An 11,008-nucleotide genomic window follows, 5' to 3' on the forward strand; every position below is an offset into this window, starting at 1 on the left:
GCGGTGGAGGGTTTCCGCGGGACAGGTGGCGGCGCGTGAGTGGACGGGGCGCGGCGGCGGGGGCGTCCGGCCGGTGGCGGACGTGTCCGGCGGCGCGGAGGGATTAGGTTAGGGTTTGATCTGCGAACGTTTTCGGGAGGGGATGCATATATATAGCTAGAGGGAGCTAGGAGAGTCCAAATGAGTTGCGGTTTTCGCCCACACGGTCGTGATTGTACGACCTACAGCATGGAAGAGAGTTTGGTGGGTTTTGGGATGGTTTAGAGAGGGGGTTTTGCTGCACACACAAATGGACTTTGCGGATGCCCGGTTAACCGTTGGAGTACCAAACGACCTCCAAATGGAACAAAACTTGACCGCTGGTCTACCGGTGGTATACCAAGGCCACTTGAAAAGCCTCGGTCCATTCCGAGAACGTTTGACACCCGCTCACGAAAGAAAACAAGAGGGGTGCGCAGGAGGAGATGGGAGCTCCGGATTACAAAACGGACAACGGGGAAAATGCTCGGATGCATGAGACGAACACGTATGCAAATGCAATGCACATGATGACATGATATGAAATGCAAGACATGTACAAAATGCAAAACGAAAGACAAAACCCGACCACGGAGGGAATATCATAACACATAGCCGAAAATGGCAAGAGTTGGAGTTACAAATATGGAAAGTTACATCCGGGGTGTTACCCCTTCTCTTTTTTTATGGCCTTTCTCTTTTTTTTCCTCGGTTGGGACAATGCTCTAGAAAATGATGGTCATCACACTTCTATTTATTTACAACTCAATGATTACAACTCGATACTAGAACAAAGTATGACTCTATATGAATGCCTCCGACGGTGTACCGGGATATGCAATGAACCAAGAGTGACATGTATGAAAGAATTATGAACGGTGGCTTTGCCACAAATACTATGTCAACTACATGATTATTCTAAGCAATATGACAATGATGAACGTGTCATGATAAACGGAATGGTGGAAAGTTGCATGGCAATATATCTCGGAATGGCTATGGAAATGCCATAATAGGTAGGTATGGTGGCTGTTTTGAGGAAGATATAAGGAGGTTTATGTGTGAAAAAGCGTATCATATCACGGGTTTGGATGCACCGGCGAATTTTGCACCAACTCTCAATGTGAGAAAGGGCAATGCACAGTACCGAAGAGGCTAGCAATGATGGAAGGGTGAGAATGCGTATAATCCATGGACTCAACATTAGTCAAGAACTCACATGCTTATTGCAAAAATCTACAAGTCATCAAAAACCAAGCACTACGCGCATGCTCCTAGGGGGATAGATTGGTAGGAAAAGACCATCGCTCGTCCCCGACCGCCACTCATAAGGAGGACAATCAAAGAACACCTCATGTTTCAAATTTGTTACATAACGTTTACCATACGTGCATGCTACGGGACTTGCAACCTTCAACACAGGCATTTCTCAAATTCACAACTACTCAACTAGCACGACTTTGATATTATTACCTCCATGTCTCAAAACAATTATCAAACATCAAACTTCTCTTAGTATTCAACACACTCATAAGAAAGTTTTTATTATTCTTGAATACCTAGCATATTAGGATTATTTAAGCAAATTACCATGCTATTTAAGACTCTCAAAATAATCCAAGTGAAGCATGAGAGATCAATATTTTCTATAAAACAAATCCACCACCGTGCTCTAAAAGATATAAGTGAAGTACTAGAGCAAAACTATATAACTCAAAAGATATAAGTGACGCACAAAGAGTATTCTAATAATTTCCGAATCATGTGTGTCTCTCTCAAAACGTGTGTACAGCAAGGATGATTGTGGTAAACTAAAAAGCAAAGACTCAAAACATACAAGACGCTCCAAGCAAAACACATATCATGTGGTGAATAAAAATATAGCTCCAAGTAAAGTTACCGATTGAAGTAGACGAAAGAGGGGATGCCTTCCGGAGCATCCCCAAGCTTTGGCTTTTTGGTGTCCTTATATTATCTTGGGGGTGCCATGGGCATCCCCAAGCTTAGGCTCTTTCCACTCCTTGTTCCATAATCCATCAAATCTTTCACCCAAAACTTCACAACTTCACAACACAAAACTTAACAGAAAATCTCGTGAGCTCCGTTAGCGAAAGAAAACAAAAGACCACTTCAAGGTACTGTAATGAACTCATTCTTTATTTATATTGGTGTTAAACCTACTGTATTCCAACTTATCTATGGTTTATAAACTATTTTACTAGCCATAGATTCATCAAAATAAGCAAACAACACACGAAAAACAGAATATGTCAAAAACAGAACAGTCTGTATTAATCTGTAACTAACGCAAACTTCTGGAACTCCAAAAAATCAGCCAAAATAGGAAGACCTAGACAATTTGTTTATTGATCAGCAGAAATTGGAATCAATATTTTATCACGTTCTGCTGATTTTTAACAATTATTTTCGTGAACAGAAAGTTTCTGGAAATTTCTGCAAGATTAAATAACTATCATCCAAGAAGATCCTATAGGTTTAACTTGGCACAAACACTAATTAAAACATAAAAACACATCTAACCAGAGGCTAGAACAAAATTTTATTCCTAAACAGAAGCAAAAAGCAAAAAACTAAAAATAAAATTGGGTTGCCTCCCAACAAGCGCTATCGTTTAACGCCCCTAGCTAGGCATAAAAGCACGGATAGATCTAGGTATTGCCATCTTTGGTAGGCAATCCATAAGTGGCTCTCATGATAGAAATTGGTAATTTTATTTCTTCCTACGGAAGTGTTCCATGCCCTTCTTTAATGGAAATTGGAATCTGATATTCCCTTCCTTCATATCAATAATTGCACCAATCGTTCTAAGGAAAGGTCTACCAAGAATAATAGGGCATGAAGGATTGCAATATATATCAAGAACGATAAAATCTACGGGCACATAGTTCCTATTTGCAACAATAAGAACATCATTAATTCTTCCCATAGGTTTCTTAATAGTGGAATCCGCAAGATGCAAGTTTAGAGAGCAATCATCAAAATCACGGAAATCTAGCAAATCGCACAAAGTTTTGGGAATAGTGGAAACACTAGCACCCAAATCACATAAAGCATAGAACTCATGATCCTTAATCTTAATTTTAATAGTAGGTTCCCACTCATCGTAAAGTTTTCTATGGATAGAAACTTCCAACTCAAGTTTTTCTTCATAAGATTGCATCAAAGCATCAACGATATGTTTGGTAAAAGCTTTATTTTGACTATAAGCATGACGAGAATTTAGCATGGATTGCAACAAGGAAATACAATCTATCAAAGAGAAATTATCATAATTAAATTCCTTGAAATCCAAAATAGTGGGTTTATTAATATCTAGGGTTTCGTTCTCTTCAATCCCACTTTTATCAATTTTAACATCAAGATCTAAAAACTCTGAATTTCTGGAACGCCTTCTAGGTAAAGGTGGATCATATTCAGTCCCATCATTATCAAGATTCATATTGCAAAACAAATATTTAATAGGGGACACATCAATAACTTTTAGATCTTCATCTTTATTTTCGTAGGAATTTGAAGAACACGCTTTCATAAAGCAATCTTTCTTAGCACGTATCCTAGCGGTTCTTTCTTTGCACTCATCAATGGAAATTCTCATGGCTTTGAGAGACTCATTGATATCATTCTTAGGAGGAATAGATCTAAGCTTTAAAGAATCCACATCAAGAGAAATTGTATCAACGTTCCTAGCCAATTCATCAACTTTAAGCAATTTCTCTTCAAGCAAAGCATTGAAATTCTTTTGCGAATTCATAAACTCTTTAACACTAGTCTCAAATTCAGAGGGCATATTATTAAAATTTCCATAAGGATTGTTGTAGGAATTACAATAATTATTAGAGGAATTACTAGGATAAGGCCTAGGATTAAAGCTTCCTCTATACGCGTTGTTACCAAAATTATTCCTACCAACAAAATTCACATCCATAGATTCATTATTATTCTCAATCAAAGTAGACAAAGGCATGTCATTAGGATCAGAAGAAACACTCTTAGTAGCAAATAATTTCATAAGTTCATCCATCTTTCCACTCAAAACATTAATTTCTTTTATCGCATGCACTTTTTTATTAGTAGATCTTTCAGTGTGCCATTGAGAATAATTAACCATAATATTATCTAGGAGTTTAGTAGCTTCTCCTAAAGTTATTTCCATAAAAGTGCCTCCCGCGGCCGAATCTAAAAGATTTCTAGAAGCAAAATTCAATCTGGCATAAATTTTTTGTATAATCATCCACAAATTCAAACCATGAGTAGGGCAATTACGTATCATTAATTTCATCCTCTCCCAAGCTTGTGCAACATGTTCATGAATAAGTTGCTTAAAATTCATAATATCGTTTCTAAGAGAGATGACCTTAGCGGGAGGAAAATACTTAGAGGTAAAAGCATCTTTGCACTTATTCCAAGAATCAATACTATTTTTAGGCAAAGACGAAAACCAAGCTTTAGCACGATCTCTAAGCGAAAAAGGAAATAACTTCAATTTAACAATATCATTATCAACATCTTTCTTCTTTTGCATATCACACAAATCAACGAAGCTATTTAGAGTAGCGGCATCTTCACTAGGAAGGCCGGCGAATTGATCTTTCATGACAAGATTCAACAAAGCAGTATTGATTTCACAAGATTCAGTATCGATAAGAGGAGCAATCGGAGTGCTAAGGAAATCATTATTGTTGGTATTGGTAAATTCACACAATTTGGTATTATCTTGAGCCATCGTGACAAACAAGCAATCCAACACACGAGCAAAGAAAAAGCAAGCGAAAAAGAGGCGAACGAAAAAGAGAGGGCGAATAAAACGGCAAGGGTGAAGTGGGGGAGAGGAAAATGAGAGGAAAATGGCAAATAATGTAATGCGGGAGATAAGGGTTTGTGATGGGTACTTGGTATGTTGACTTTTGCGTAGACCTCCCTGGCAACGGCGCCAGAAATCCTTCTTGCTACCTCTTGAGCACTGCGTTGGTTTTCCCTTGAAGAGGAAAGGGTGATGCAGAAAAGTAGCATAAGTATTTCCCTCAGTTTTCGAGAACCAAGGTATCAATCCAGTAGGAGGCTACGTGCGAGTCCCTCGCACCTACACAAAACAAATAAATCCTCGCAACCAACGCAATAAGGGGTTGTCAATCCCTACACGGTCACTTACGAGAGTGAGATCTGATAGATATGATAGGATAATATTTTTGGTATTTTTATGATAAAGATGCAAAGTAAAATAAAAGCAAAGTAAAAAAGCAACGGAAATAACTAAGTGTTGGAAGATTAATATGATGAAGATAGACCCGGGGGCCATAGGTTTCACTAGTGGCTTCTCTCAAGAGCATAAGTATTTTACGGTGGGTGAACAAATTACTGTTGAACAATTAACAGAATTGAGCATAGTTATGAGAATATCTAGGTATGATCATGTATATAGGCATCACGTCCAAGACAAGTAGACCGACTCCTGCCTGCATCTACTATTATTACTCCACACATCGACCGCTATCCAGCATGCATCTAGAGTATTAAGTTCATAAGAATAGAGTAACGCCTTAAGCAAGATGACATGATGTAGAGGGATAAATTCATGCAATATGATAAAAACCCCATCTTGTTATCCTCGATGGCAACAATACAATATGTGCCTTCCTGCCCCTACTGTCACTGGGAAAGGACGCCGCAAGATTGAACCCAAAGCTAAGCACTTCTCCCATTGCAAGAAAGATCAATCTAGTAGGCCAAACCAAACTGATAATTCGAAGAGACTTGCAAAGATAACCAATCATACATAAAAGAATTCAGAGAAGATTCAAATATTGTTCATAGATAAACTTGATCATAAACCCACAATTCATTGGTCTCAACAAACACACCGCAAAAGAAGATTACATCGAATGGATCTCCATGAGAGAGGGGGAGAACATTATATTGAGATCCAAAAAGAGAGAGAAAGCCATCTAGCTAATAACTATGGACCCGAAGGTCTGAGGTAAACTACTCACACTTCATCGGAGGGGCTATGGTGTTGATGTAGAACCCCTCCGTGATCAATGCCCCTTCCGGCGGAGCTCCAGAATAGGCCCCAAGATGGGATCTCGTGGGTACAGAAGGTTGCGGCGGTGGAATTAGGGTTTTGGCTCCTTCTGATCGTTTGGGGGTACGTAGGTATATATAGGAGGAAGAAGTACGTCGGTGGAGCAACAGGGGGGCCACGAGGGTGGAGGGCGCGCCTGGGGGGTAGGCGCGCCCCCTACCTTGTGGCTTCCCTATCGGTTGCTTGACGTAGGGTCCAAGTCTCCTGGATCTTGTTCGTTCCAAAAATCACGTTCCCGAAGGTTTCATTCCGTTTGGACTCTGTTTGATATTCTTTTTCTGCGAAACTCTGAAATAGGCAAAAAACAGCAATTCTGGGCTGGGCCTCCGGTTAATAGGTTAGTCCCAAAAATAATATAAAAGTGAATAATAAAGCCCAATAATGTCCAAAACAGAAGATAATATAGCATGGAGCAATCAAAAATTATAGATACGTTGGAGACGTATCAACTGCTGGGGGCCGGCCTTCCTCGGGTCTGACTGGTGAGGCTCTCACCGTCTTCCGGGCTCTCGCTGATCGGTAGGGCCCGTCGTCTTCGGACCGTACCGACAGACAGTCGTGGGAGCAGGGCATCGCCTGACAGGAGTGATGTCAGAGGCGGAGCGGCAACAGTGTCGCGCCGGGTGGAGATCTCTGCCTGTACGGAGCAATGTGGCCACGCCCGGCCCTGGATACGGGGGTGATGGGCTACACTATAGCCTCACCCTGTCTTGTCTTCTCAATGGGAGCGCAGACTTTGAGGGCGCCATGGGCCGACTGCTCGGAGTTGGCCTCTCTGGAGGCCGCCTGCCAGGAGTCGGCCCGTCTTGGAGTCGTCTTCCTAAGCGTGGCCGTCTTCCGGCAGTCGGCCGTTCGGCCAGCCGGCTACCAGAAGGCGGCGCTTCATCTTGACGTCTTGAGGGGCGCAGCCAGCCCCGATGCCTTGAAAGGTTCTGGGGCTCGGGTTAGGCTACCCGTGGCCCATTACTCCGACAGGCGCGGCCCCTGTCGGTGTCAAAACCGGCGGATCTTGGGTAGGGGGTCCCAAATTGTGCGTCTAGGATCGATGGTAACAGGTGACGGGGGACACGATGTTTACCCAGGTTCGGGCCCTCTCTATGGAGGTAATACCCTACTTCCTGCTTGATTGATCTTGATGAATATGAGTGTTACAAGAGTTGATCTACCACGAGATAGTAATGGCTAGACCCTAGAAGTCCAGCCTATGTGAATATGGTAATGAGTCTCTGCCCATCCGGACTACGCTCTCCGGTTTATATAGACACCGGAGAGATCTAGGGTTACATGGAGTCGGTTACATAAGAAGGAATCTACATAGTCGGTTGCCTAGCTTTGCCTTCCACGCCAAGTAGAGTCCAATCCGGACACGGCTACAATCTTCGGTCTTCATGTCTTCACAACCCATCAGTACGGCCCATGGATAACAGGTCGGACGCCCGAGGACCCCTTAGTCCAGGACTCCCTCAGTAGCCCCCGAACCAGGCTTAAACGATGAGGTGTTCGGCGCGCAGATTGTCTTCGCCATTGCAAGGTGGGTTCTTTCTCCAAGTAATATATTCGGCCGTTGATCCAATATCGCTCCCCTCGGCTTCTGTGCTCTAATAACTTCGTCTTCCACGTGTCGAGCGAATGCGAAAAGTCAGGGTATTTTTGCAAATAACACCCCCTCCAAGCAAAGAAGAGCGTCTTTTTAAAGAGATTGGATCCCAGATCCACTCGGCACCACACAGAGAAAAATCCCCGGAGACTGCTAGGAGAATCCATTCCAACATGGCTAGCATTCCCAGCTTCTCTTCCCATCCCAGTCCCAGAGAAAGGCGAGTGGGAGAAGTGCTCTGTGTCTCACAGTCAATTGGTGAAGTTGCAAATGCAAGGATTTCTTCCTCCTGCGGATCTGGTCCCTGTTCGAGCAGGTCTGGCCTCCTTCGATGGCATGACTCAGGCGGAGGACTTCCCCAATCCATCCGGGGGGAGCGAGTGTGCTTCGTCCCTTATCTGCTAAGAGGCGTAGGATTTCCAATCCATCCATTCCTTCGAGGGCTTCTGGAATATTACGGCCTCCAGCTGCACAACTTCACTCCCGCCGAAATCCTGCACATAGCAGGTTACGTCGCTTTATGCGAGTTATTTCTGGGTGTTGAAGCCCATTTTGAACTGTGGAGAAAATTGTTCTGTCTTGTCCCGCGTAACCACGAGGGGTCAATATTTGAAGTGGGCGGAGCCGAAGTGTGGCGCATCGCCGATACCGGATACCTGTCCGGCACACCAAGGAGGGCACCTAAAGAATGGCCTTCCGAATGGTTCTACATCGAGGACGTTGCACTTCCTGACTCGGTTTGAAAGGGTCTTCCTGAATTTGCAAGCGTTCCACTAAAGAAACGCCATAGTTGGCGTCCCCGGAGCCTTGAGGAGGATGACAGTACGGAGGTTCGTCAGCTCATGGGCAAGATAATGACGCTCGCCCAGTCCGGATTAACAATGGTTGAGGTGATGGCGATCTCCATAGTGCGAGGGGTTCAGCCGCTTCAATATAGAGGGCTCCCAATGTGGCACTACAACGGGGAGGACGACGCCTCCCGCTGTGGTCGGAAAGGTCCGGACACCCCCGCCGCTCTAGCCAAGATACTGGCCGAGCTGTTCAAAGGGGAGGAAGAGGAATTTCTTCGCATCAATCGCAGAGATGGATATTCTATGTATGATCCTCCCAGTTGGATAAGCCCCAATCCTTCTGCTTTACTCATTCTGCTTCCCGGATTACCTTTGATAAATTTCTAATCCGCTTATCACTACTAGAAAAAGGGCTATAGATGGGATTGACACTAATGGCGCACCAGACAAGCGGTGCGCCATTAGTATATACTAATGGCGCACCACCTTCTGATACGCCATTAGAGTTGAAACTACTAATGGCGCACCAGGCGCAGGGTGCGCCATTAGTATCAAAAAAAAAATTTAACTAGTGCGCCTGTCCAAACATACTAATGGCGCATCCAGACATAGTGTGCCATTACTAGTTGTAACTAGTAATGGCGCACCTGGCCCAGGGTGCGCCATTAGTATCAAAAAAAAATTAACTAGTGCGCCTGTCCAAACATACTAATGGCGCATCCAGACATAGTGCGCCATTACTGTAACTAGTAATGGCGCACCTGTCCCAGGGTGCGCCATTAGTATCAAAAAAAATTTAACTAGTGCGCGTGTCCAAACATACTAATGGCGCATCCAGACAGAGTGCGCCATTACTAGTTGTAACTAGTAATGGCGCACCTGGCCCAGGGTGCGCCATTAGTATCAAAAAAAAATTAACTAGTGCGCCTGTCCAAACATACTAATGGCGCACCACCAGAAGGTGCGCCATTAGTAACCTGGATTACTAATGGCGCATTTAGAGTTGGTGCGCCATTAGTAAGTGGGCAGCAACAAGATATTTTGGACAGCCTCTCCTACCCACACTCACTTTCTCCCCACTTCATTCTCTCCACCTCCTCCTTGTCTCGGGTGCCTCCTCTTTTTCACCTCATTTCCATCATAGATTCATTCAATTTAAGTGGTTAAATTACCTTGTTTTGATACGTAAGTAAGGGGGGAAGCTATATTTATGTTGTTCTCCCTACAACAATGTGCACATGCACTTTTTATGGCTAGCTAGATCTATGTATGTTCGTGGTGTTGCATATGTTTGTGGTGTTGCATATGTGTTTGTGTTTGGAGGTGTACCGGTATTTGAAATGCGATAGATGCCAATATTATGCCGGAATGTTGATTCATTTCCGTTTCGGCGAGAATTTTGGCATTAAGCATTCTTTTTGGTCCTATTTTTAGGGAAAGTCATGCCAAATTTTTTCTTGGTTCTAAAATATCGTTTTGCTCTACCCCGCAGGCGACCATGGTCCGCATGATGACCGAAGGCATCGTGAATAGGTTTTTGAGGTCCGCGAAGGCCGAGATGCTTCAAAAGAACGAGACGGAGATAAGATGTCCGTGTCGAAGATGCAAGCTGAAGAGCCTTATTGCGGACCCGGAATCCTGGCAGGTGCGGGACCACCTGCTCTTGCGTGGTTTCATGGATGGCTATCGGTGGCAAGGTGATGAAGATGACTACGAAGTCGTCCATGGGGGCCGGGCAAGAAATGAGGAAGGGCAGCAAGACAACCACCGCGGCTCGGGCGGGCGAGAAGACGAAGAATCCCCAGGAGATGATCACGACGGTGATGCTGTACACAGTCATCATGTAGAAGATGCAGGACATGATGATGAGGAAGATGCCGGAGCAGACGACGGGCATGATCATGAAGATGATGATGCCGGCGGAGCAGACGACGCTGGACCATCGATGGGCTGGGTGCAGGACCCTCATATTCAAGAGCTGCTTCTCAAGCAGACGGATAACGCAAGAGTTGCCGCCCGAGAGAAAGCCAAGATGGATCAACTTGAGTTAGACGCGGTTACTCCATTGTATGAAGGATGCAGGCCCGAGGATACCCGCCTGAAAGTAACGCTCATGGCTCTGGAGATGAAGGTAAAACACAAAATGACCGACGCATGCTTCGACGAGAACATGTAATTCTGGCACGAACGTCTTCCCAAGGGGAACAAGTGCCCGACCAGTTTGGAGGAGGCGAAGAAAATCTTGTGTCCTCTGGATTTACCGCACGTGAAATACCATGTGTGCATGAACAATTGCATCATTTATCGGGACGAGCACGCGGAGTCTACCATATGTCCGGTGTGCGGCGTCACTCGATACAAGAAGAGGAAGAAAGCTCCTCAAAAAGTGGTGTGGTACTTTCCGATCACTCCTTGTCTGCAGCGGTATTTCGCGGACCCTAAGGTAGCAAAGCTCCTGCGTTGGCACGCGGATAGGGAGGAGAAGAAGCGAGAAGATGACGC

This window comes from Triticum aestivum, chromosome 3D, assembly GCF_018294505.1.
Source record: "Triticum aestivum cultivar Chinese Spring chromosome 3D, IWGSC CS RefSeq v2.1, whole genome shotgun sequence".
In the NCBI taxonomy this organism is placed as follows: domain Eukaryota; kingdom Viridiplantae; phylum Streptophyta; class Magnoliopsida; order Poales; family Poaceae; genus Triticum; species Triticum aestivum.